At 52.0% G+C, this 27,278-nt stretch overlaps 1 protein-coding gene and 3 non-coding genes across 7 annotated transcripts in view; 1 reads left to right on the top strand and 3 right to left on the bottom strand.

Moving 5' to 3' along the window:
• LOC102461677 (uncharacterized) overlaps positions 1–27,278 on the bottom strand; it is a 185,343-nt gene that overhangs the window by 140,352 nt on the left and 17,713 nt on the right. The window lies entirely within an intron of this gene.
• On the top strand, positions 1,592–1,663 carry TRNAE-UUC (transfer RNA glutamic acid (anticodon UUC)). Its single transcript has one exon. It is a non-coding gene; the product is annotated as a tRNA-Glu (tRNA).
• Positions 13,362–13,434, bottom strand: TRNAF-GAA (transfer RNA phenylalanine (anticodon GAA)). Its single transcript has one exon. It is a non-coding gene; the product is annotated as a tRNA-Phe (tRNA).
• Positions 15,883–15,956, bottom strand: TRNAT-UGU (transfer RNA threonine (anticodon UGU)). The gene has a single exon. It is a non-coding gene; the product is annotated as a tRNA-Thr (tRNA).

The following is a 27,278-nucleotide window of genomic DNA, read 5'->3' as shown; positions in this document are numbered from 1 at the left end:
AAATGTGCCGTGTAGACGTAGCCAGAGAGTCCTGAGAGATGAAGCTGTTGGTGGGAAGCCAGGCGAGCAGAGGCCAGTCTGAGACCTGAGTGCCCCAGGTTCCCACTAGAAGCTACATATGTAGGTCCCATGGTATAAGGGGCAGCACTCAGGACTCTAAATCCTGCAATCTGAGTTCAAGTCTCAGTGAGACTGGCTGGGCTGGTTGATGTGAGAGCCTCATGCTCTGTAGGTTTTACATTCCTTGTCCTGAGGTTCCCCAGGGGCAGTTTTACTCCTGTGCTGGGTGTCTGAGGCCCAATGGAGCTTGGTCCCCAGACTGATCAGACTTGTGCTCAGGTGCCTGATGCTCTCCCAGCTGTAGGGCAGGTCACCTGCTCAGCCCACGCTGGAGGCAGCCAGACAGTGTGAGCTGAACAGAGGGTTTGGGTGGGGAGGGGGGTTGTATATTTGGGGAAGGGTCCTGAGTCCTGGCTCCCAGCCACGCACTTTGGCACAAAGACCAACGGCCCTGGCAAAAAGTGCATTGTGGGAATAAGAGTTGGGGCAGCAGGAAAGGAGCCGGCCCCTCAGCACCAGCGAACAGGCAGGAGAAGATGGGAGTGAATCCTCTTACCTCTCGTGTGCAAAGGGAGCACCAGCCCCTCTCCCAACACTCCACCAGGCCCAGCAGCTCCGTGCCCACTAGGTGGGGTTTTTTGGAGACCAGGAAGGAAGAGGGAGGGGTCTCTGGGAGGGGTCTCTGGGTGCTCAGAGCCCCCCGACTCTGCCTGTGAGAAGAAGGAAGGAGAACACCACAGACACTGAGGAATGTGGCTATTGATCCCACTGCCTCTCACATGCTAAGCGAGGGCTCTGCCACCGGAGCTAATTCCCCCGGCTCTGAGCAGTTTTCCTGCCCCACCCACCATGGGTGGGCTACACGGGGCCAAATATCGGAAAAATCTCTTCCTCAAAAAGGATCAGCAGATTTACATTTCTTCTGCGGGAGGGGATGTTACAGGGAGCACAGTCTAGATGTAGTCTAGACTCCGGGGCGATGGGACAGAGTTTCATGTAATAATGACAGGGGTGCAGAAAGCAAGAAGAATTTTTTTCTCCAACTCAAGATCCCGGGTGACAGAATGAAACTGGTAAGTAGCCAAATTAAAAATAAATGAAAAAGAAGCATTTTTGTACCCAGTGGAACTCCTTGCCACAGGATGTTGTGAAGGGGAAATCTACGAGAAGGTCCAAAACAGAACTGGATAATTTAATGCAGGAAAGGTCAATCAATGGTATTTAACCAGGATGGACAGGGCAGGTGTCCCTAGCTGGTGTATTCTAGAAGCTAGGAATGGGTGACAGGAGGGATCACTTAACAATTGTCTGTCCTGAGGATTCCCACTGGGCAATGAAATTGTCTGCTGTTGTGAGACAGGATCCTGGGCTAGTTGGGCAACTGGCATGGCCCCGTCTGGCTGCTTTGATGTTCTGTTTGGTTTCTGTTCTTGTCCCCTCTGGGCAAAGGAAAATGGACCCGTGTCCTGAAGGGGACAGAAAGTGGCCTGTGAAAGTCTAGTGTAGGTAAGGAAAGAGTCTTGTTCATGTGTCCCTGATGGTCTAGTGGTTAGGATTCAACACTTTCACTGCTGAGGCCTGGGTTCAATTCCTAGTCAGGGAAACCAACATCAGTTTTCACATGACAAGTGCCCACTCATTCATCTTACCTCATTGTTACTACAGCTGTGACCCAAGAGGTTCACTCAGGGCCCCTTTCCCACCTCTCCCTCACTGCCAAGACAGCACCTGCCATTTTCACAAGCCCTTCAGAAGGGGCAGAGCTGGTGACTCAAACTGCCCCTCCCCTCTCCCATGTGGGCAGCCCTGCAGGAAGCTCTGTGGCACACACAGCACTAGCCCAGCGCAGTGTCAGGTCGGCACAAGATCCATTGGTTCAGTTTGGTTATTGAAGGAGACAACCCAGAACTGGCTCCAGCCCCCACTCAGTAACCGGGGGAAATGACCCACCAGGCCTGGGCCCCTCGGAGAGGCAACGATTCCCCACTGGCCAGGGCAGAGCCTCCCTCTGACACAGTCATGGAGCCTTCTCCCCCTGGTCCTGCCTCCCCCTTCACTCAGCTCTCACTGCTCGGTGCTGCCAGGGAGGGGCCTCACTGCGAGAGCCGCCCGGGCAGGTTCCTGCCACAGAGACACGTCCCAGAGCAGGACGGATGCTCAGACCGACACTGAGTGTTGCTCAGCGCTGGGGTGAGACAGGGAAGGACAAAAGGGTCTAACGGCGCCTGCAGCCTTTCAGAACAGCCCCCGGCCCCACCCCCAAGTACCAACCCTGCTCAGGATCCCCAAGGGCACTGACACAGACTCCCTGGCACAGGACAATCCCAGGCCTCAGTTCTACCAGCCAGCGGTTTACCCTCTTCTGTTTCCTGTCAGCTCCCTGTAAAATACCTCACAACGGTAGGTGAGGGTGAGTAGGAATATACCCAGCTGGGCTGTAGAGCGGCTGTTAGGTGGGGAAAGAGAGGTGCTCCTGCCGCCTCCCCGAGCAACTCACACATTTAAGAAAACTCTGGGTGAATATCTTTACACACTTGTCATGATGGCCAAGTGGTCTAAGGTGCCAAACTCAAGGTTATGTCTTTCCCTCAGTTGGGTGTTCTGGTCTCCAAAGGGGGAGGTGGGTTCAAATCCCACTCCTGACATGTCTTCCTTTTTATATCTAGAGAAGTGACCTCATTTCAATGACTCCCCTGACATTGCAGGAGCCCTTGCTCAGCATTTCTCTGAGGCTGCATCTACACAGCAGCGTTCCTTGGGCATAACGGCCATTACACTGCAATAACAATGGGAGCGTCTACTCAGCAATTCCATTATTCCGACTTCTGTAACGCTCCATCCAGACCAGTGGTCTGAGGAGCCAGGAGGTTTCCAGGCTGCAGACAGACAAGCCCACAGGCAAAGACAAAGTGGAGTCGTTGGGACTTCAGCCCAGCAGGGTCTCTGTGTGGCTCCCAGACCTTTTGTTTCCCATTTCCAGGGGCAAACATTCAGCAACACTCACAGGCCCCACAGCAGGGGGCTGGTTTGATGCTTCACCCCACGGCCCAGCAACGAGCCCCCAAACTTCCCCTGTTCCAAGAGCCCAGTTTGCTGTGTGAATTTTGTGTGGCTGGTGACATCAGGCCTGGGCATTGGGATTATCTGCCAGTTCCCCTGGCCCTGGGGCTTTGCTGTCTTCACATCTGTGATGGCCGAGTGGTCAAGGTGTTGGACTAGAAATCCAATAGGGTTTCCCTGAAAAAGTTCTAAGCCTGCTCATAGCGAGGCCTGTGCTTTGGTCACACCCCCTGCTAGTGTAACTCTTCTGCCAGGTAGTGCTGGCAGCAGCCAGGGCTGGGTTCGATGTCTAGGGGTTTCTCTTCATTCATCTCACACAAAACTGGCTTGAGCCCCCACCCAGCAGCCTGGGAAATCCACCCCCCCGTCCGAGTACCTCAGGGAGGCGATGCTTCCCCACTCGCCAGCACAGAGTCTGAATGTAGAAAAGAAACTCTTAATGAAAGAGGGTGAGAAGTAACGTGGCATTCGCCTGGGAAAATACCACAAGCAGGGTTCAGAACCAACCCACAAATAAGTCTCGGCTCAAGTGGCTTGAGCAGTGTCCTTTGCCAGCAATGTAGGTCCAGCAATGTACGTGTCCCATTCACATGCCCAAACTCTCTCTGTACCCCACTCACAGTTGCTGCCCTTGCTCAGGGCAGATAAGAGCTCAGGTGTGATTGGAGGGAGTGGGCATAGGAGGCATCTCACCCACTCGGTTGGCCACCTGCCACTGCTCCTACTGGCTTACCGCCAGCTACTCCCACCAGCTACCCTGCTGGCCACCTGCCACTGTTCCTACTGGCCACCCACCAACTACGTGCTCTTGCCCCTATCGTTCACCCTGCTGGCTGCTTGCTCCTGCCAGCTGCTGCTTCTACGATCGGGATCGGTCTGGCTCTGGGCTAACCCCAGTGATTTCAGCTCTTTGTCAGTTTCCTTGGTGATTTCAGCTCTTGGCCCCCCACCTAGGCTGGACAAAAGATTCCAGCCCCCACTGGAATAATATTTCGAAATAACAAAGAGATTCCTTAAGGGGTCTGTTCTAGGTCTATCCTTAGACTGGGTAGTGGGGGAGGGAGAGACAGAATGAACCCGTCTCATAGCTCATGGCTGGAGGACATGTGGCCTGCTGGTTCACGCTCCTTCCCCCCACACCCAGAGTCCACTCCACTTGAGTCTGGAAGGGGAAGGCTCGTCCATCCCAGACTTTTTTCAATGACAGTGTCTCTCCTGCAAGCACTGGTGTCATATTTTACAATTCCTACAGTTAGAGATAAAATGGTTTGTGACCCCACAAAAGCCAAATTAGTTACAATACTCCACATTCCATTCTCACAACCGATCCTCCATCAGGCCTATAGCACTGGCTGAACTGGGTTTACATAGCCACAGCCCGGATTCCTTTCCCAGCCCAGCATGAGCTGTATTTCCATATCAACAGTTGATTATCTTGCAGGGCTACACAACTGAAGGAGTGTACCCACACCTAGGACTGCTCTCCCCTTTCAGCTGGCTGTATTGGAAACAGTGGTTGAGACCCTGTTTACTTCTGCAGTGCAGACGTACCCTGAGTGAGTGGGGGTGATACAGGGGGAGCAGCTCAAACAGGCCAAAGGGTTGGCCAGTAGCAGGACATGAACCCTGCAAGGCAGCAGTGACATCATAAGCGCCTTGTGCAGCACCTCAGCTCATTGGTTGGGAAGCAGTGACCTCACAGAGGGTCCAAGACAACAGCCTGGTGGGACAGGGGCAATCTGAGAATACACACTACAGGGTGTTTGAGCTGCTCCCCACGAAAAGCGGTGAGAGGGGGCCCTTGGCTGTGGGACCCACTTGTGCCTGTTGTTCAGGGTTAAATAAGATCTCCCCCAGGAGGTCGCCTGTTCCCTTCCCACCTTGCATTGGCTGGGAATCAAATCAAGCACGGGGCAGCAAACGCCAGGCACTGTCATTGTCTGGGCCACAGATAAAGACCCTCTTGGAGCTGTGGTCGAAGGAGGAGTCTCTGCAGGCCCTGCAGTCCATGCAGAGGAATGTGGACATTTATGGCCGAATGGCCAATGGTCTTACAAAGAAAGGCCACCTCCCTCCTACCCCCACATCCTAGACCAAGTTAGACCCAAGGTCAAGGAATTGCAGCAGGGGTATGTGAGGGAAGCTCACTGTGAAATCAGACCAGAGACAGACACTGTCAGTAAACACTCATATCGGAAATGCTCCTCTGGATGCTGGGCCCACCAGAGCCGTGTGCCGCTGCCATCTGCCTGCTCCGTGGACATCTTCCCATTGCAGAGCGCACGCCGAGCCAGACTGTGACTAGACAGCCCCTCTCTGGGCACCCAGGGACTACATCTATGCTGCAGGCTTCTTGCTCAAGAATGGCCGTTCTTGCGCATAAACATGAGGAGCATCTACACTGCACACAAGTTCTTAAGCAACTAAATTTACGGCAAAACGTAGGAAAAGAGGGCTTCTTGGGCAAGAGTTAGTCCTCTCCCCATGAGGAATAAAGCCTCTTGTGCAAGAGCTCTTGCACAAAAATGTAGTATGAATGGGCAACAGGGTTTATTTCTGCAAGAAACCCCTATGGCTAAAATGGCCAGCGGAGCTTTCTTGCACAAGAGAGCGTGCACACTGCCACGGACATTCTTGCCCAAAAGCACGTGGCAGTGTGGACGTGCTCTTGCACAAGACATTTTGTGCAAGAAAGCTTGCACAAAACAGTTCTTGTGTAAGAAGCCTGCAGAGTAGGTGTAGCCAGGGGGTGTTTGGGTTTGTTACCATCACTGAGCTTTGTACAACACCCCAGGGGACATTGTGAAAAGCCAAAACCTTCCAGTCCTGGGTGTCCCCAGCCAGCCAGCGAGTGGCACAAAGGTTCTTGTCAGTGCTGGCTTTGGGTAATTGGTAACCAATCCCAGCAGCTCAGATGAGGTGGCCTGCCCTCCCTAAACCTTGGTTACTAATGGACACTTGCCACTAATGACATAATCACACCCCAGCCATTTTGCTTCTCCCAGATCTCTCTTCATTTCAGTGCCAGCCCCTCCTGTACCCCTGCCTGCCTCAGCCCCTCCCACTGCAGCCTGGGGAAAGGGGAAATCTCCACAGAGACACTCCCAGATGGGACCCTCAATCCCTTCTGCCCTCAAGGGGAAACCTCACAAAGGAGATTCCAGGCAGCCAGGCCATGGGGGTCTCTGAGATGCCCCAGCCCTGCAGCCTGTCCCACCTGGCTGTTGCCATGGTCCATCTGTGAGGTCACTGCCTCCCAACCAATGAGCTGAGGTGCTGCAAAAGTTCCTTGTGATGTCACTGCTGCCTTGCAGGCTCATGTCCTGGCCCTGGCCAGCCCCTTGGCATGTGTGAGCTGCTCTCCCTGCCCCCCTCACTCAGGGCTGGTTCTGGGGCTCAAGCAGGGAACATCAGAGGCTGCTCAGGGGGCCACATTGCTAGGCCAGGGGCCCTCCTGTGGGGCTGTGAGTGTTGCTGTCCCTGCTGTACAGACATGGCCATAGAGCCTCAGGAGGTTGCAGTGGTGAGAGACACTTCCCTGGTTTCAAGAGGGAGATGAGACGTCAAGGCCCATGACTCAGAGCCAGCTACCGATACCCATGGAAAGCTGATTTTCAGAGGGGTGAGATCAGCCCTTCCTGTGTATCTGGCTTCTTCACAGGGGCTTAATCAGGAGCTAAAAGTTGAAGAAGGGACATTTAGAAGGTGAATTTCTGTCTCTGGGAGTCTTTCCTGTGTACCCCAGTGGCCTAATAGACAAGGCACTGGTCGCCTGAGCCAGGGATTGTGGGGTCAAGTCCCACTTGGGGTGACAGTTTACTCTCAGTGACAAAGAATTTACTTTCCTCTACTCTCTGAGACAATTGGCAAGGATTCTCTACAGAAACTGACAAGCCAATGCTGCTGTTAGGTGCAGATCTGAGTGCTGAAAGCCCAGGCATCATAATGAAACAGCAAGTTTTGCCCTAGAAGTCCCAGGAGTGACAGCCAGAGGGAGGTGACTGTAGCAGAGCAGGGTCTGTCTGAAGACAAAGCGGAGCCCGAGGACGAGAAGGCCCATGAGAGGCAGCGACTCCAGAGTAGTGGGCGGTTAGTTACTTGGTTTGCCTGGTGGGGTTTGGGGGGTGGAGAAGCTGGGAAGCTCTGTGAGTGGATAAGGTCCCTGGCTGAGCTGCGCCCCCTGCCGCTGTGTGTGACTCAAACTGACGTTACAGACGGAATAATGGAATTGCTGTGTAGACGCTCCCATTGTTATTACAGTGTAATGGCCGTTATGCCCAAGTAACACTGCTGTGTAGATGCAGCCTAAGAGAAATGCTGAGGAAGGGCTCCTACAACGTCAGGGGAGATGGGGAAATGAGGTCACCTCTCTAAATATAAAACAGAGGATGTGCCAGGAGTGGGATTGGAACCCATGCCTCCATTTGGAGACCAGAACACCCAACAAACAGAAAGACAAGTCCTTAAGTCTGGCACCTTAGACCACTCGGTCATCCTGACACCCATGACACAGAGAGTCCATGACAATGGCCAGGTGGGACAGGCTGCAGGGCAGAGGAAACCTCAGAGACTTTGCTGCAGGGAGTCTCAGAGCCCCCCATGGCTTTGCTGCAGGGAGTCTCCTTCTGGAGATCTGCCCTTGAGGCCAGAGAGAGAACGAAGGTCACAAGCACGAGTGTGAGGAGGAGCCTCCAAGAGGGACTTCTTTGCTACAGCAGGGGAATTAGCTCAAGTGGTAGAGTGCTCACTTAGTATGAGAAAGGGGGTGGGGTTGATGCCCATGTTCTCCACTGATGGGAAAAATCCCCTTCCCAAGGTACTTTTGCAGCACCTCAGCTCATTGTGGGTGGGCAGGAAGCTGGGGGCAGAGCTGGGCTCTAACTCACTAGGGTGCATCCCATAGCTCAGAATAAGCGATGCAATTGGGTAGCTTATTTCAAGTCAATTTTGAAATAGCTTATTTTGTATTTTGGCGCTGGCTACACAGCACTTATTTCCAAATAAATCACAATTCTGATCCCTCACTCCGCACTCCTTGCACCATGAGGTTTGCAGGGACGTCGGAACAGCGACCCCGTTATGGTTTGAAATAAGGGCCTTGCTCTTAAGATGTGTCTGTGTGATATGAGCATCACGTCCTAAACCTCCGACCTTGCCGGCCCACAGGTGTCAGTCTCACAAGTGGCCCTTTCAGAAAGAAGCCTTAGGCAGTCGCAGGGACGTTATAGCGGCGAGGAGTCCTGTGGCACCTTATAGACTAACTGAAGTGTAGGAGCATAAACTTTCGTGGGTAAAGACCCACTTCGTCAGATGCATGTAGTGGAAATATCCAGAGGCAGGTATAAATATGCAGGCCAGGATCAGGCTGGAGATGACGAGGTGGATCCAGTCAGGGAGGATGAGGCCACTTCTAGCAGCTGATCTGGAGGTGTGAATTCCAAGAGAGGAGAAGCTGCTTTTCTAGTTAGCGAGCCATTCCCAGTCTTTGTTTAATCCAGAGTTGATTGTGTCAAACTTGAAGATGAAGTGTAGCTCAGCAGTTTCTCTTTGAAGTCTGGTCCTGAAGTTTTTTTGCTGCAGGGACGTTAGGGGCTCTGGAACAAGGTAGGTGAGGTAGCAGAGGTTACCAGGGACAGGGGAATTAGCTCAAGTGGTAGAGCGCTTGCTTAGCATGCGAGAGGCAGTGGGATCGATGCCCACATTCTCCAGCTGTAGCTTTGTTCTCATCTCTTATTTTCACTGTCAGGGGCTCAGTGGCCCCCTTCCTCTTCCTACCTGCTCTCCCAAAAGAGACAGACCTGGCTCCCCTTTCTTTTCCCCCAGCAATTGCCATACTGCAAAGCAGACCCTGGTGATACCAGGCTCTGTGGTGCAATGGAAAGCATGTTGGACTTTTAAGCTGCAGCAATTCATGTGAGCCCTGCTAACAATTCAAAGGCTGTGGGTTCAAGTCTCACGAGTGTCACTTCAGCTGCTTTCTCATTTCCTGGACACAGCTTTTACAGACCAGGGAATCCTTAGGGTGAAACCGGGGTAGGTTTGAGTCCAGACAGTTCCCAGGGAGGGCGGAGGGAAGGGCTGGTTCTTGGGGTTGGGTTTGGGGGTCGTTCCGAAAGGCTGCAGGTGCCGTTAGATCGTTTTGTCCCTCCCTGTCTCCTACTAGTGCTGAGCAACACTCAGGCTGTGTCTACGCTGCACTGTTCTTCTGCAAAAAGCTACGCAAATTTCAAAACTTTCTAGCACCCTGCCCTGCACCTTGTGAACACCCCACCTCTTGTTCTCATGGAAGCGACTCACCCGAGCTGCCAGCTCCTCATTTCCTCACCAGCCCCTTGAGATTTGGAGCTCAAAGCTGGAGCTGCTGTGGCAGGAGGTGAAGCTACAGAAGCTGACGGGGGACAGTCAGCGGGCGGAGGGTTATTTTTTCTCCTCCCTGGGCTGATGTGGCTAGAACTGAGGAGAAGAAAATCCTCTTCCCTTCTCCTCAGAAGATGGAAATTGCAGTTGGTTCTCTCTGGTTCTCCTAAAGCTGGACCCCAGGACTAGACTTTTTCTTTCTAAAACCCTGGTGAAAGCTGAAGGTGAATTGTTTGCAAACTGAGAATGTGAGTTAAAGAAGGGCTTCACCCAGCAAGGGGCTTGAACCCTTCCCACAGACACAGCAGGCCAGGGGGTTGTGCACCTGCAGTGGCCCCTTCCTACTTGGCCTCCCACAAAGCTGGGGTGAAAAATTGCTAGACCCCAGCCCTCCCGGGCTAAGCCATGGCAGAGGTAGCAGGATTCACTCCCATCTTCTCCTGCCTGCGCCCTGGTGCTGAGGGGCCGGCCCCTTTCCTGCTGCCCCAACTCTTATTCCCTTTCCTGCTGCCCCAACTCTTATTCCCACAATGCACTTTGTGCAGGGGCCATTGGTCTTTGTGCCAAGGTGCATGGCTGGGAGCCAGGACTCAGGGCCCTTCCTCCAATCCGCCCTCTGTCCCGCTCACCCTGTCTGGCTGCCTCCAGCACAGGCTGAGCCCAGGGGCCAGGTGGGTGACCTTCCCTGCAGCTGTGATGGCATCAGGCCCTTCCCGCCCCCCTGCTCAGTCTGGAGATGGAGCTCCAGGGGCCTCAGACACCCAGAAAGAGGAACAAAACTGTCTTTGTTGAACCTCAAGGAAAGGAAGCCGAAGCACCTGAACCTTGTAACAACCAGCTGAGCCCCAGCAGGTCCCACTGAGATTTGAACTCAGATTGCAGGATTTAGAGCCCTGAGTGCTGCCCCTTACACCATGGGACCTGTGGGGTGAAAGTGGAGTGGACACCTCTGACTCTCAGCTCTCAGGCTGGCCTCTGCTCTCCTGGCTCCCTCCAGCTGCTTCATCTCTCAGGACTCTCTGTCCTGCCCCAGCTCTGCTGCTTTCAGGGCAAATCCCTTGTTAGGACCAGTCACACTCTGGGGGTCAGTGAGGGTCCCACCTGGGATGTGTGTCACACAAAAGCCTCGTTTCCTGCTCCGTTCCCAACACTGGATGCAAACACACGGTTGCTCTGGGGGTGTAGCAAGTGCCCCCTTAGAAAGCTCATCAATTGAAATGAAACTTTTACATCTCCAGGTGTGTCACACTTTGGATTTCTATTGACCAGGGATTCTTCAAATGACCACAAACCCCTCACGTGCTCTAGTGCCAATGCACATAAACCAGACAAACCCGCCCCTCAGCTGGAACCAAGTCAAACCGGCTCTGTGTGTGTGTCTGGTTTCTATTTCCATCCATTCAACAAGGGTGTGATCTGATCTGGATGCCCATTGGCTCGTCCTTACTTTCCGTTGGCCGTGTCCTGCAGAAGAACAAGGACCTGGGGATGAATGGCCACAATCGATCTTACAGCGTTTGATTTAGCAAGTCCAAGTAAGACTCACTAAATCAAACCCAGAGGCCACCCCCACCAGCTTCCAGCACTTCTGCTCTTTGCCCCCTTCAGCTTCCTGCTGTGGGGACATGGCCAACTCCAGCTACGTAGGGAGGGATGGCAGGGAGAGCAGACACATTGGCCAGGCACCACTGGGGGCTGCCTCCCTCACCTCCCCCACACCCAGCAGCTGCTTGGCCAGCTTAGTCATGGGGCTGCTCTCTGGGACTTCTCTCCCAGCTCCTCCACCTGTTGCCATTGCCCATCCCAAGGGAGGGGGGACGAGAGTCACTCTCCACGGTCGCAGGAGCTGCAGAGGTTGCACTTGCAGGGTCTCTGGGCACGGACACCCCCAGGGAATCACAAGGGCACTTGGCGCTGGCTCCCCTGTCCCAGCAATTGCAGTCAGAGCCCTGCCTTGCCAGTGCCAGGCACAGCAGCCTCTGCACCTGCTCCAGGCTTGTGGTTTCCTTCTTTCCAATGTTCCTCCCCAATCAGCCTTTTCCTGAACCAGCAGTTCCATGGGTGGCCAGGGGAGGCCTCTCCTGTGTCCCAGAAGGAAATAGAAAAATGTGATCAAAATCTACAAGTTGGTACCAGTGGGAGTTGAACCCAAGATTTCTTACTTGCAGCACAGGTGTTGTAGCCAGCTAAGCCAGGAGGACCTAGGAAAATGTGAGCTGCCACCGCACATGAAGCCCTCACCACTGCCGGAGCCACTCCCTGTGCTCAGCATCCAGCTGCTAACATGTGCAGGCTGGGATACTGTGTGCAGGCAGCCTGCACGTGCAGGATATGATGTAGTGCGCTGTGAGTGGAATGGCGTGGCCCCATTCCCACCTCCCTTCCCGCACTGATCCAGTAGTTGAAAGGGGCTGTGGCTGCTGCTGACTGGGTAGGAGCTGGGAGGCAAGGTGCTGGCAGCAAGAGATTCCGGCTGCCTCTTTGCCCTGGGTCTCAGTGCACCATGCCGGCCACCAGCCACCTTGACCAAACCTCAGACCAGCTGGACTAGCCAGCCCACATCACAGTGAGTCACTAGTGGACCTATCAGAGAAGAGCCCTCGGCAGCTGCAGAGATGTTGCTGCAACTGTCTGAGGCGCCTTTCTTGAAAGGGCCACTTGTGACGCACATTTCCGTAGGGCTGGCTAGCTCTGTTGGTTAGATCGTGGTGCTAATAACTCCAAAATTGTGGATTCAAGCCCCATGTTGGCCACAGGGGTGCTTGGTTTGCTAATTTCTTTCCCTTATGTCACACAGTCAGCTGTCCCTGTGGAGAAGGGTTGTTTGATTTATTGACTTGCTCTGATTCTTCCTCTTGCTATGGACAGGGAAGCAAAAACAAGGGGAAAGGCTGAGAGCTTTGCAGGACTCAGGCCACAGAGCTGAGCTTATGCTCACAACTATTCTGGAGGCCACTGCAGGCCACCACCACTTGGGGGATGTTGGACTTGCCAAGGTCCAGCCAGAGGAGGGGCTGGGGTGCCAGAGGCAGGGTCTGGCTGGGAGACTCACCTGGCTGAGCCCTGGCCAACAGCCCAGCACATTTCCCAGGCAGCTCCTTCCCTGCACAGCCTGCAGATGTCAGGTGCCTGGGGGAATAAGAGCCTGAGTGGAGGGGGGAGGGCTTCATGCAGGCAGCTGCCATTGGCATTGGAAACAGGCCAGAAAAGCACATCAAAAATGATGAAAGTTTGAGTCAGCTGCCATATGAGGAGAGATTGGGACTTTTCACCTTAGAAAAGTGGAGACAAGTGGAGATAAGATAGAGGTCTATACATCATGGCTGTTGCTGAGACTGTAAATAAGGAAAGGGATTGTTCTTGTTCCCATAATAGAAGAACTAAGGGTGCACCATGATATTAGCAGGTTGAAAACAAACAAAAGGAAGAATTTCTTCACACAACGCACAGTCAACCTGTGGAACTCCTTGCCAGAGGATGTTGTGAAGACCAGGACTATAAGGGCATGTCTATACTTGGAAATTATTTTGAAATTGCTTAAATTGACTTAATAACTTCCAGTCTAAGAAAATAGAAATAGCATGTCCTCAGTATGGGGAAGCCTCAGATTTAGTCCTAGGCAGGCTCTGTTAATGTTCCTTCCTGGGGGCATGGAAAACAGAGAAGCAAGGCTGGGAGCAGCTGAAGCCAGGAGCCCTGTTCTACTGTGTCAACAATCTCTGAGGTGGCATGAAATCCCCTCTCCAGTTTCTAACCCTGAAATACCATCAGCTCTATGACATCATTCCTGCCTCTTGGTTCAGCTTTGAACTCTGACTGCAGATGTTTGCTTACCAGAGATGGAGAGATGCCAAAAGAGACTGAGCCATATTGGCAAAGGCTTCTGCCAAAGCCCGGGATTGAACCAGGGACCTTTAGATCTTCAGTCTAACGCTCTCCCAACTGAGCTACTTCAGCAACTGCTGCAAAGGTTCTGATGCTGCCTCTTCTCTCAGGCATGTTTTTCTCCACAGCAGAATACAAGAGCGATGCTGCTGCCAGTGGCCCTGCAAGGCAAGATGAGCTTTGCCTGCCCCCCTCAGACTGACTTGCACTTGGCCCCATTCCTGCCTCTCTTCCCGGGGTGTCCTAGTGGCTGAAAGGGACTGTAGCTGCCTATGGGGGGGGAGAAGATGGGCAGGAGGCCGTGTTCCCTGTGAGATTTTCCATCCATGGGTGGAGTGAGTTTCATAATGTGCACCACTAGCGAGGTCGTTTGTGCTTGTGTGGATGTGCGCTACTGTGGTACCCGCCAGCTACTCACAAACAGCTCAGCTAAATATAGTTTCATAATTTTATAGAAGAAAAATACTGAACAAAGGGATAATTAACAAGGTACATGACTTCATGTATTTAGTATGAAATCAACTCCAAAGACCATTAACACTGCAACACATTCCGTAGCCATTCGGTATCTTACACGGATCTGTTCCTTTGAAGCATAAAACAAAATTGTCCATCTTCTTGATTTAGCAAACAAGCGATGATGATTCATATCGCTACATGAAATGAAATCGTTGTTACACTTTATGATGGAACTGAAATATTCTGTTATTTAATGGGCTCAGTTTGGAGTGCTGTTTGTGTACGTCTACATTTGCTTCCTACTTCGGACTAGGGATGCAAATGTAGGCGACTGAAATTGCTAATGAAGCAGGGATTTTAATGTCCCATGCTTCATTAGCAAGATCTCGCCCAGCACACTAGATGGAATGACACCTGATTCGAACCATGAAGTGTGCATCGGGACGCAGTAGTTCGAACCAAAGCCCTTAGTTCAAACTAACGTTACGCCTCATTTTTTGTGTAAAAGGTGTTGTCGTGGACCATAAACCGAGCAACCCTGTCCGGGGAGGGCACCATGGCTCAGCTGGCTAAAGCACCTGCCTTGTGAACAGGAGATCCTGGGTGCAACTCGCAGTGGTGCCTTGTTGTAGCCTTTGCTCACATTTTCCTAGGTCCATCTGGGACAAAGAAGAGGCCTCCCCTGGCCACCCATGGAGCTGCTGGCTCAGGAAAAGGCTGATTAGGGAGGAGTCAACCACAAGCCTGAGGCTTCTTGCTGCCATGTTGGGTGGCTTCATGGGCTGGATCCAGCCCTCTGGCCTGTATTGCCCAGGCCTGGCTGAGAGGGAACCTTGGCTCTGGGCTGTGGGGGAGGGGCGCTGTGGAAAGGCCAGTCTCGCCTTCCTGGGCAGGGCATGATGACATGCGGCCAAACATCCCAGACAGAGAAGTACAGGCCAAAGAACTCCTTGTCCAGCAGCCAAAGTAGCTCAGTGGAGAAAGTATCAGACTAAATATCTAAAGGTCACTGATTCAATCCCAGGCTTTGGCAGGTGCTGGTATGTGGCAGGAACCTCCCTGGTGTTTGATCCTTATCTCACTGTTTTTGATCACAGCTTGGCATTGACAAATCAAGATCATCTCATTAGCTCAGCCCACGACTTCTTCCTGTGAGTCGCTGCCTCTTTGACTACTGCCCACCCAGTGCTGGCCCTAGATATGGAACAGGGCTGTGGGCTGATGGGGATGTGCTGGGGAAATGTTGATTTGTGTAAATCCTTGAGAATTGATCTTCTTGCCCCTCTGGCTCAATTCTACTTTGTGCTTCTTCACTTTCTCAATGTAAGGACATTGGGTCCCTTTCAGGCAGGGAGGCAGGAAATGGGACAAAGGAGCCAGACAAGCTGAGGGAGGCGGGGAAATTCTGATCTCTGCATCTCCCCTATGTGAGGGTTTGTCTACACGTCATTCCTCTTTCCAGAGAGAAATGCAAATTCAGCTGAGTGACATTGCAAATGAAGCGGAGATTTGCATAATCATGTTTGGCTGCTATTTCAAAATACCCTATTTTGAACTACCAGGCGCTGTCTAGACACAGTTCTTTGGAAAGAAAACCCTTCTTTCAAAATCCCCCTTACTCCTTATGAAATGAGGTTTAAGGGTTAGTTCTGACGAAGGGTTTTCTCCCGCAATAAGCGTATCTCAACAGCGTTTTGTATTGCAAAATAAAGTATTTTGAAATAGCACTGGTCTGTGAATATGCAAATGAAGTGCAGGATATTTAAATCCCAGCTTCATTTCCAATTTGCATCCCTTGCAGAGTCTCTGGGCAGTGACACCCCAAGGGAATGAGAAGGGCATGTGGTGCTGGCTCTCCTGTCCCGGCAATTGGAGTCAGAGCCCTGCCTTGCCAGTGCCAGTCACAGCAGCTTCTGCACCTGCTCCAGGATTGTGGTTTCCTTCTTCCCAATGCTCCTCCCCAATCAGCCTTTTCCTGTACCAGCAGTTCCATGGGTGGCCAAGGGAGACCTCTTCTGTGTCTCAGAAGCACACAGGAAAAGATGAGCAAAGGCTACAACAAGGCACCAGTGGGAGTTGAACCCAGGATCTCCTGCTTACAAGGTAGGTGCTTTAGCCAACTAAGCCATGGTGCCCTACTTGGCTACAGCCCTGCTATAGAGCTTTTCCAGGATAGCTTTTGTATTTGTGAAAAACTCTGCTGGGTTCATGGAATGGGTTGAGTCTTTTAGATCAGTTTCCAAGAAAGTGGGCCTGTATTCCTCATTGTATTAGGAATAAGGCTCTTCCCAAAGAGAAGGTTTTCCCCACATTTGCGCCCGTGTAGATGGGCCAAATGTCAGAAAAGCCTCTTCGGAAAAAAGAAAAGTGTCTCCAAAACTGTTCAAATTTATGGTCCTGGACAACACCTCTGAATTCCAAGTTGCAACCATTCCCCATTTCCCTCCAGCCTTGGAGGGGTCTCAAGGCCTGTGTAGCCAAGAAGTGTGATTGACAGCTCATACCCACAAACTTTTTGTCAATTGCAGAGCAACCTAAGGATTACTTGCCAAGGACGCACTACAGGCCCAAGGTCAGGCTGGAACCAGGGGAAGCAGGAGGCAGGAAGAGCCCCAGTCTACTCAGCTCCTGTTTGTGCAGAAGCCGCTTGTGCAAAAACGGACCCCAATTAATTATGCGAGGAAAATCCCTGGGCTGCAATGCTTAGTTACACACAATAAGAATAATCCACCAGCTCAGACGTGATTTCTAAACCGTCAAACAAGGAAAATAATAAAATCTGATGGACTAGGTAGTCCCCATGGGCTTTGCCCGCACCATGCTCAGGGCCTGGGGATTTTCTGTCAGTTTGCCAGACCAAAGAACTAGTCCCCCACTGCTCTGGAGTCTCTGCGTCTCATGGGCCTTCTCATCCTCAGGCTCCGCTTTGTCTCCAGACAGACCCTGCTCTGCTACAGCCACCTCCCTCTGCCTGTCACTTCTAGAGCAAAATGCATCCTTTCATTCTGACTTTGTACACCTGGGCTTTTAGCACTCAGATCTGCACCTAACACCAGCATTTGCTAGGGAGGGGTCTGAACAGCTTCTATAGAAAGAGAGAGAGACACACAGCCACTGTGGAGCATCTTTGCCAACTGTCTCAGAAAGCAGAGCAATGTAAATTCTTTGTCAGTGCGAGGAAACTGTCACCCCAGGTGGGACATTCCCGGAGACAGAAATTCACCTTCTAAATGTTCCTTCTTCAACTTTTAGCTCCTGATTAAGCCCCTTTGAAGAAGCCAGATACACAGGAAGGGCTGATCACACCCCTCTGAAAATCAGCTTTCCATGGGTATCTGTAGCTGGCTCCGAGTCATGGGTCTTGACGTCTCGTCTCCCTCCCAAAACCAGGGAAGTGTCTCCCACCGCTGCAGCCTGCTGAGGCTCTATGGCCCTGTCTGTACAGCAGGGACAGCAACACTCACAGCCCCACAGGAGGGCCCCTGGCCTAGCAATGTTTCCCCCTGAGCAGCCTCTGATGTTCCCTGTGTAAGCCCCAGAACCAGCCCTGAGTGACGGGGGTAGCGGGGGAGCAGCTCACACATGCCAAGGGGCTGGCTAGGGGCTAGACATGAGCCTGCAAGGCAGCAGTGACATCACAAGGAACTTTTGCAGCACCTCAGCTCATTGGCTGGGAGGCAGTGACCTCACAGAGGGTCCATGGCAACAGCCAGGTGGGACAGGCTGCAGGACAGGCTGCAGGGCTGGGGCATCTCAGAGACCCCCATGGCCTGGCTGCCTGGAATCTCCTTTGTGAGGTTTCCCCCTGAGGGCAGAAGGGATTGAGGGTCCCATCTGGGAGTGTCTCGGTGGAGATTTCCCCTTTCCCCAGGCTGCAGTGGGAGGGGCTGGGGCAGGCAGGGATACAGGAGGGGCTGGCACGGAACCTCTGGGAGAGGCAAGAGAGAAGGCTGCTAACACTCAATGAGAAGGGGATTTGAACCCATGCGTGCAGAGCACAATGGATTAGCAGTCTATCGTCTTAACCACTCAGCCACCTCATTTGAGCTATTGTATTTTGTTTCAAGTCACCTGAAGTCAGCACTTCAGGGAACCTTTGTGCCACTTGATGACTGGCCAGGGACACCCAGGGTACGATGGTTTTGGCTTTTCACAATGTTCCCTGGGCTGTTGTACAAAGCTCAGTGCTGGTAACAAACCCAAACACCCCCTGGCTACATCTACCCTTCAGACTTTTTGCACAAGAACTGTTTTGTGCAAGAGTTCTTGTGCAAAAGGTCTTGCGCAACAATGTGTTCACACTGCCATGTGCTTTTGCACAAGAGAAGTGCTTTTCTGCAAGCGCGCCCGTGGCAGTGCGGACTCTCTCCTGCGCAGGAAAGCTCGGATGGGCATTTTAGATATACGGCTTTCTTGAGCAAGAAACCCCTGTTGCCTGTCCACACTGCCTCCTTGTGGAAGACTTCTTGCACAAGAGGGCTTATTCCTCGTGGGGAGAGCAATAACTTCTGTGCAAGAAGCCCTGTTGTCTGATGCTGCACTATAAATTTACATGCGCAAGAACGTGCCTGCAGTGTAGACGCTCTGCAAGTTTTTACACAAGAGCAGTTGTTCTTGTGCAAAAAGCCTGCAGTGTAGACGTAGCTCTGCAGTGTAAACACAGCCTGAGAGACACGAGGAAAGGAAGTGGCCAGAGCCTTCCCCCAGCAGGCTGGCCCTCAACAGTATGGGCACGTCTACACAGCACCCTCACCTCCAAGTAAGCTGTGCAATGTGAGCGTGCTGCTCAGAGCCCCCAGGGGAAGGTTTGCGGGGAGTTTCCAAGGCAACAACTACAAAGTTTCATAATCTACACTCATGTGACTGTGATTTATTCCTCCACTGGCAAGTGTCTCTGAAGGGATGAGAAATGCAGGACCCAGGTGCAGGGAGCCGGGTCACATTCTCCTGCCTGAGTCTCAGTCCTGGCTGAAGCCTGGCTACAGAGAGAAGAGGCCAATGCAAACAGCCCCATGGCAGTGAGGGAGTCAGTACGTGGGTGGATGGAGCAGGGAGCTGGGGGCAGAGCTGGGCTCTAACTCACTAGGGGTGCGTCCCATAGTTCAAAATAATCAATGCGCCTATTTTGAAATAGCTTATTTTGTAATTTGACGCTGGCTATACAAATAAATCGCTATTCCAAAACATCCCTCCCTCCTCCTGCCATGCAGGGACTTCAGAATAGCGAGCCCGTTATAGCTTGAAATAAGGGGCTTGCTCTTAAGACTCGACAGTGTGATATGAGCACCATGTCCCCTAAGCCTCCTCCCAGCAGTCTGGCCTTGCACAGAGTCTGTGCATGATGGAGCCTGTCCCAGCAGGATTCTGGCCTGTTCTCTGCAAAATGCTCAGCCAGTTTCATTTACTGCAGGAACAAGTGGGATCCATGCTCCCTGTTCCCCAGTGAGAGGTCCGCCTTTCCTTCCCTTCCTACGTGGCCTCCTACAAAGTCAGGGTGAAAAGCTGTTGGGTCCCAGCCCTCCTGGGCCAGGCCGTGGCAGGAGCACTGACTGGAGACAGGTTGCAGGTGGAGCAGAATTAGCTTAAGTGGAAAAGTGCAGCCTACCCAGTGGTTGAAAGGGGCTGCAGCTGCGGCTGCTGCTATCAGGGAAGAAGCTGGGAGGCAAGGTGCTGACAGCAAGAGATTCCGGCTGCCTCTTTGCCCTGGGTCTCAGTGCGCCATGTCAACTGCCAGCCAACTTGACCAAACCTCAAACCAGCTGGACTAGCCAGCCCACATCAGAGTGAGAAGATCCATTGGCAGCTGCAGTTATCCCAGCGCCTTTCTGAAAGGGCCATTTGTGACCTAGTTTTTTGTGCACCAGCTAGCTCGGTTGGTTAGAGTGTGGTGCTAATAACACCAAGGTCATGGGTTCAAACCCTATGTTACCCACCCCTTAGCAGCCTGCTATGGACAAAGAGGCAAAAGGCTGAGACCTTTGAAGGAAGCAGGCCAGAGAGCTGGTAAAAAGAGGCTCCAACCTTCACAGCCCCAGTAACAAAAATGGCCTTGTCTTGGCTGGCTTTCCCTAATGGCAGAATTCTTTTCTCTTCCCTCCATTGTCCCCAATGGGGTGACCTGATGCCCAAATTCCTGCTGCTGCAGTGGCAGGCCCAAGGCTCCCTGCAGGGGGCAGGCTCCTCCATCCCAAGCCACAGAGACAGATTCAATGGCTGTGTCTAGACTGGCAAGTTTTTCCAGAAAATCAGCTGCTTTTCTGGAAAAACTTGTCAACTGTCTACACTGGCCACTTGAATTTCCAGAAAAGCAATGATGATCTCATGTGAGATTGTCAGTGATTTTCCAGAAATACTATGCTGCTCCCATTCGGGCAAAAGTCTTTTTCCGAAAGACTTTTGTGCAAAAGGGCCAGTACTGTTTTCCGCAAAAAAGCCCCGATCGCTAAAATGGCGATCAGGGCTTTTTTGCGGAAAAGCGCGTCTAGATTGGCCACGGACACTTTTCTGCAAAAAGTGCTTTTGCAGAAAAGCATCCTGCCAATCTAGACGCGCTTTTCCGAAAATGTTTTTTAACATAGCCAATATGTCCAGGAGGCTGGGCCCACAGCACTGCTGCCAGTCACCTGTGTGAGTGTGGCCGTGTTCTTGAGCAAGAAGCTGCCAGTGTAGACAGAGCCTTCGTGTGCAGAGCCGTTCCGCTGCTTATTGTCACGGGGGGTTTCTTGTGCGTGAAGGAACAGTGTGATAGTCCACGCTTAGCCTCATTGGCATATTGTTTGCACAAGAGCCCGCTAGTGTAAACGTGGCCCCTGTGCTTTCTGTCTAAGCTTAAAAAATTTTCTGTGAAGCAGGGAGATTCTAGAGCCTTCCTAGGCAAGTGAGTCTGAATCCTGAACCACGACCTCAGTGGGACCTGCAGGTGAAATGTTGGTTTGCTGCAAATCCTTGGTAATGCCAGTGTTTGGCTTCCTTGGCTGTATCTACACTGCACATTGTTGCGCAATAAGATATGCAAATGAGGCATGGGGATGAATATTGTTGCACCTCATTTGCATACCTAATGAGCCCTCCTTTTCGCAGCACAGGTTTTTGTGCAAGAAGGAGCTGTCTACACTGCTCCTTCTTGCACAAAAATACCTTCTTGTGCAGAGCCGTTCCTCTACTTATTTTCAGGAATCTTCATGCTACTTGGCAGGAAAATCCAGTTCTGACCAGTCTCTGAGCAGCTGGTGCCTGAGGGGATCCAACACGGATCCCTAGGTCACAGGCTCCATTTAGTGGCCCCAGTTATTGACCTAAACACCGTCATAAAACGATGGCTACATCTACACTGCAGCCTTCTTGTGTAAGAACTGTTTTGTTCAAGAGTGCTTGTGCAAAAGTCTTTCACAAGAGCACGTCCACACTGTCATGTGCTTTTGCACAAGAGATGTGCTTTTGTGACAGAGCCTCCATGGCGTTATGGACTCTCTTGCGCAAAAAAAACTCTGATGGACATTTTAGTCATATGGGTTTCTTGCACAAGAAATTCATGTTGCCTGTCTACACTCCCCTCTTGTGGAAGAGCTTATTGCTCATGGGGAGAGGCATAACTCTTCTGGAAGAAGCCCTGTTTTCCAATGCTGTACTGTAAATTTACTTGTGCAAGAACAGTCGTGCAGTGTAGATGATGTGCACATTTTTGTGCAAGAACAGTTTTTCTCAAGAAACCTGCAGTGTAGATGTAGTTTAAGGGTTTATATTCATTTAAGGGTTCACGTACAATGGAAGTCCAGGAAAGGTGAATGTCTCCATTAAATAGACACTCATACAGGGGGCACTTGGATTTAAATCAAGGACTACTTGATCTACAGTCAAACACTCTAACACTGCGCTACACCCTCATGCGAAACATATGTCTGCAGCCAGTATTGAGAACTGGGCAGGGAACAAGAGGCTTTTGTAGACAACACATCTCAGGTGGGAGGGACCCTCACTGACCCCAGGTTGTGACTGGTCCTAACAAGGAGTTTGTCCTGAAAGCAGCAGAGTTGGGGCAGGACAGAGGTTATGTCCACACAGAAAAGTTCTTTTGGAACAATGGCCGTTATTCCAAAATAACAATGCAAGAGTCTACACAGCAATTCCCTTCTTTTGAAATAACTCTGAAATAACAGACGGCTAATTCCAACTTCTGTCAACCTCATTGTACGAAGAAAAATAGCTATTTCAAAATGAGGCCTGTGTAGGTGCTCCACTTCTGCTATTTCAAAATAGCCCCTTCCCAGGGCCATTCTAAGTTATTCTTCTTGGGGCTCTATAATGGAGAAAACTTGTCTACATTAGGGAAGCCTCCTCGGACTCATTTTGAGGTTTCCCTGCAGTGTAGATGTGCTATTTTGGACTAACTATTCCAGAGGAGCTTATTCCAAAATAAATGTGCCGTGTAGACGTAGCCAAAGAGTCCTGAGAAATGAAGCAGCCAGAGGGAATACAGGAGTGCAGAGGCCAGGCTGAGACCTGAGTGTGCCAGATGTCCACAGCACCCCCCTCCCCCCTCAACATCTAGGTGCCGTGGTGTAAGGGGCAGCACTCAGGACTCTGAATCCTGCAAGCTGAGTTCAAATCTCAGTGGGACCTGCAGGGGCTGGGGTGGTTGCTGGGAGGTCCTCAGGCTTTTCTGCTTCCTTGTCCTGAGGTTCACCAAGGGCAGTTTTCTTCGTCTCAGGCCCAATGGAGCCTTGTGCTCAGGTGCCTGATGCCATCACAGCTTCAGGGCAAGTTGCCCATCTGACCCCTGAGCTCAGCCCATGCTGGAGGCAGCCAGAGAGTGTGAGCAGAACAGGGGAGGGAGGGAGGATTTGTATATTTTGGGAAGGGTCCTGGCTCCCAGCCACATCCCTTGGGACAAAGACCAACAGCCCCTGCACAAAGTGCATTGTGGGAATAAGAGTTGGGGCAGCAGGAAAGGGGCCGGCCCCTCAGCACCAGCGAGCAGGCGGGAGAAGATGGGAGTGAATCCTGCTACCTCTCAAGTGCAAAGGGAGCACTAACCCATGTGCAACTCATCTCTCGTGCTCTGGCCTCCACCAGCCCCAGCAGCTTTGTGCCCCACTAGGGTGGGGTTTGTCAGAGACCAGGGAGGAAGAGGGAGGGGTCTCTGGATGCGCGGAGCCCCTGGCTCTGCCTGTGAAAAGAAAGAACAAGGGCTCAGCAGAAACTTCAATTCCACTTTGTGCTTCTTGACTTTTTCAATCTAAGGACTTTGAAGAAATGTTTCAAATACTTGTTCCAGTGGTGCAATGGGTCAGCGCACAGTACTTATGTGACAGTATTCATAGGAGATATGCAGAGCTTGTGAGTTCAAACCTCATCTAGAGTAGTGGTTTTTAGTCCCTCCTGGGTTGTCCCCTTGCAGAGGTTCCCAAACTTTTTGGCATCACGCCCCCCCCTTTTTGATTTTTGAAAAACCTTCATGCCCCCCTCCAAAATAGCAGCAAACTTGTTGAGCAAAAAAAACCCCACCAACTTCATGTGGGGAGGGCTGGGCCACCTCATGCCCCCCCTGGAATTTCTTCACGACCCCCAGTTTGGGAACCCATGCCTTGCAGTGAACACTGGGAGAGGTGGAATTCCACCCCAGAGGATGGGATCAGTGAAAATTTGCACTTCACATATTATGGCCTCATCACAGTGAATGCTGAGTGGCCAGTACTTGGTTCAATGTCATGTGCCTCCTTAAAAAGTTGATTATCCTAAGTGAAGCATTTGCACCTCCAGGTGTCATGTCTTAGCTTTCGATTGAACAGGGATTGTTAAAATGTCAGCAAACCCCTCGTGTGCTCTTGTGCCAATGAACATAAACCAGGCAGACGGGTCCCTCAACTGAAACCAATTCAAACCTGCTGGGTGTCTGATTTCTATTCCTGTCAGTCGAGAAAGGGGGAGATCTGAACACCCATTGGCTGTTCTGTACAGAAGAACAAGAACCACGTCCAGCTGGAGAGGAATTGCTGTGATCAATCTTCTGGAACTTGATTCAACGAGTCAAACTAAGACTCACTAAATCAAACCCAGAGGGCACCCCCACCAGCTTCCAGTACTCCTGCTCTTTGCTCCCTTTGGCTTCCCGCTGTGGGGACATGGCCAAGCTCAACTTAAGGAAGCCGACTCCAGTTACATATTGAGGGATGGTAGGAAAAGCAGACACATTGGCCAGACACCACTGGGGGCTGCCTCCCCCATACTTGGCAGGTGCCTTGACCAGCTTAGCCATGGGCCTTTTCTCCCAGCTGCTCCACATGTTGCCATTGCCCATCCCTTGGGAGGGGAGAAGAGTCACCCTCCATGGCTGTAGCAGCTTTGCACTTACAGGATCTCTGGGCACTGACCCCCACCCACCCCAGGGCATCACAAGGGAATGTGTTTCTGGCTTTTCTGTTCCAGCAATTGCTGCAAGAGCCCTGCCTTGCCAGTGCCAGTCACAGCAGCCTCTGTACCCGTTCCAGGCTTGTGGTTTTCTTCTTCCCAATGCTCCTCCCCAATCAGCCTTTTCCTGAACTGGCAGTTCCCTGGGTGAACAGGGGAGGCCTCTTCTGTGTCCCAGGAAGACATAAGAAAATGTGAACAAAGGTCACAGAAAGGGACCAATGGCAGTTGAACCCAGGATCTCTTGTGTACAAGACAGGTGCTTTAGCCAGCTAAGCCATGGTGCCCTCCTTGGAAAGTTTGGTGAAACTGTTCTAATCTATGGTCCCAGACAACACCTTTGACTCCCAAAGTGCAGCCATTCCCCATTTCCCTCCAGCCCTTGCAGTGTCTGGCTCCCTGGGCACAGAAAGCTACAGCTCAGTGGGCAGAGGCTCTAACATGCACATCTCCCCCAGCTGCTGGGACTATAGAGTTTACCTTGAGATTTAGTGTTGCTGGAGGGAGGGAAAAGTGAAGCAAACATTGATCGTCTGGATTAGAAACCCCTGGGTCTCAGGGTTTGGGTTGAAGTCTCCGGGACTGAAAACCACCCCTGAGATCTTATCTGCCTAGAGCAAGGGCAGCAACTGTGAGTGGGGGTCAGAGAAAGTTTGGGCACGTGAGTGGGACACTTACATGGCTGGACTAACATTGCTGGCAAAGGACACTGCTCAATCCTCTTGAGCGGGGACTTACTTGTGGGTTGGTTCTGAACCCTGCTTGTGTCCAGGCCTGACATAACCTGCCCCACAGAATTCACACAGCAAACGGGGCTCTCAGAACATAGGGGAAGTTTGGGGGCTTATTTCCGGGCTGTGGGCTGAAGCATCAAACCAGCCCCCTCCTGTGGGGCCTGTGAGTGTTGCAGAATCTGGGCCCCCTGTGCCTGGACAACAGCAAACATGTCTTGGGGCCCCACAGAGACCCACCTGGACTGCCTGGGCCTGGGCCATGAAGCACGAAGTGGCTGAGGCTGCGGCCAGCCTGGGAGCTCCCTGGCCCCTGCGATTGCAGGCATTAGGGTTGCCAGAGGGTTCCACAGAAATACTGGACTCACTTGACACCACCTCACAATCGACATTCCAGCTTATTTAGAAAATACCCGACATTTCTATTTCCTCATTTACACTTTCTCAGTTTGTTTCCTGAACAGAAAGCTCAAATACTGGACAGTCCGGTTCAGAACTGGACCCCTGGCAACCCTAGCCAGCATGGAAGCAAAGCGTAAGGCTGTGAGAGGAGGCCTCCTGTCACCTCCCCCGGCCTGAGGCAACAGGGCTTCCTCCTCCCCTCTGAGGAGGGAGCAACAGAGGCCGGGCTGAAGGTTTTGTGCTGGGGCTGGAGGCTTAAGCCCAAGCTGTCGGCCTTAGTGGGACTTGCTTCTTCTCCCCACTCCTGCCTTGCTGCCTCCTTTGGCCAGCAGCGCACAGGGGGCAGCCGGGAGAGCCGGCCGCCATGGGCAGAGGAGGCCAAGGCACAAGCGTCTCGGGGGCGACAGGCCTGAGGCCTCTAGCTTTCCCAGGCTCACGCCAAGGGGCTTTCTGTGGTGCTGGGAGGAGAGGGATGCCAGGCCCAGACCAGTGGGAGAAGGGGCAACGCCTGCCAGGGCAGAAAGGGTTGCTGCAGAATGTGAGACATGGCGTTTCTGCCTGGTTTCACTCAGGGGACCTTCCCTTGCTGCTATCGACTCTTCTCCTGTTACCTGAGAGACTGAAATGGGGCCATTCTTGTGGTAAAAAAGGCCAGTTTGCCTAGGCCTCCCCACACAGACCAGAGCACCCCATTGGGGACAGGACAGAGCCTTGAATCAAGCATTTGAGAACACGCTGATCCTCTATCCTGTGACAGGGTATTGCAGGAGGGACTCTGCCCACAGAGTGGCTAGCTCCGTTGGTAGAGTATGTGACTCTTAATTTCAGAGTCATAGGTTCAAGCCCCATGCTAGACAATGCCCTCCCTTCAGTTACATTCTCTACATACAAGGCAATTCAGTCTTAGCTTTCTCAAGCTCTCAGGTAGGAAAAGTCTCTGATTTCTCTAGTAGAACCCAGGAGGAAGGACACTAACTAACATTTCTAGCCTCATAGGAGAGCAGAAACAAATTTCCCCCAAGAAAGAAGGGGGGGGGGAAAACCCCTCTCAGTATCTGATTGCTCCCCTTCAGCAGTCTGAAGCTTCCTGTCCTTTGGCATCAGCTCTGTGATGGGACAATAAGAGCATGTCTGGACTGGAGTGCTATTTGGAAATAAAGTGCCTGTCTACACAGCAGAATAGTGATAGAAATGTAGCCGTCTACACAGCAAGCTGTTATTTCTAATTAAGTACAAGTTGGCAGGCTTCCTACTCTGACTCCAGTAACCCCCATATCATGAAGAGTAAGGGAAGTCAAAGGGAAAGGTCTCTTCCTGTCAATAGCACCCAAAGCCAAGTTAAGCTATTTTTGACTTCAGACTTCAGCTACACAAACAAGTAGCTGAAGTTGTGTATCTTAGTTTGACTCTTGCCCTGCTGTGTAAACATGCCCTAAATGAGCTACTAGTTAAGAAGCTGGCAAAGGATCCCTTCCCATGGTATTATAGCGCCAGGGAAGGGTACACACCGGGGCAGAAGGCAAAGCAGCTGGGGCTCTGTGAGAGACAGGAGTGGGCCTGAGGGTGCAGAGAAGGAATTGAATGGAGAAAGAGGGGGGGGCTCTTTCCGGCTGGGTTTGACACAGACCTTTTGCATGGCAGACAAATAGGATAACACCACAGAGCAGAAACAAAAGGCAGAGGAAATTTTTCAATGAAAGCTTCAAACCCCTCACTGGCAGGAACCGTTTACATCCATCGACATTTACAAAATGCTTCCCCACAAATATCTTTCCAGCCTGTGTGTCTCTGGGAAAGATTTCTGCCAAGCCCGGTCCCAGCCCATTGGTCAGAACCCCCTCAGAAACAGGACACCCTCACTCCCAGCCATGTCCCCGCCCAGGTGAGGAAGGTGAAATGAGCCAGAGGCTGCTGCCC

This window comes from Pelodiscus sinensis, unplaced genomic scaffold (genome assembly GCF_049634645.1).
Source record: "Pelodiscus sinensis isolate JC-2024 unplaced genomic scaffold, ASM4963464v1 ctg35, whole genome shotgun sequence".
Lineage (NCBI taxonomy): Eukaryota > Metazoa > Chordata > Testudines > Trionychidae > Pelodiscus > Pelodiscus sinensis.
Note: the sequence above shows the minus strand (reverse complement) of the source record. Positions and strands in the feature narration are given on the sequence as shown.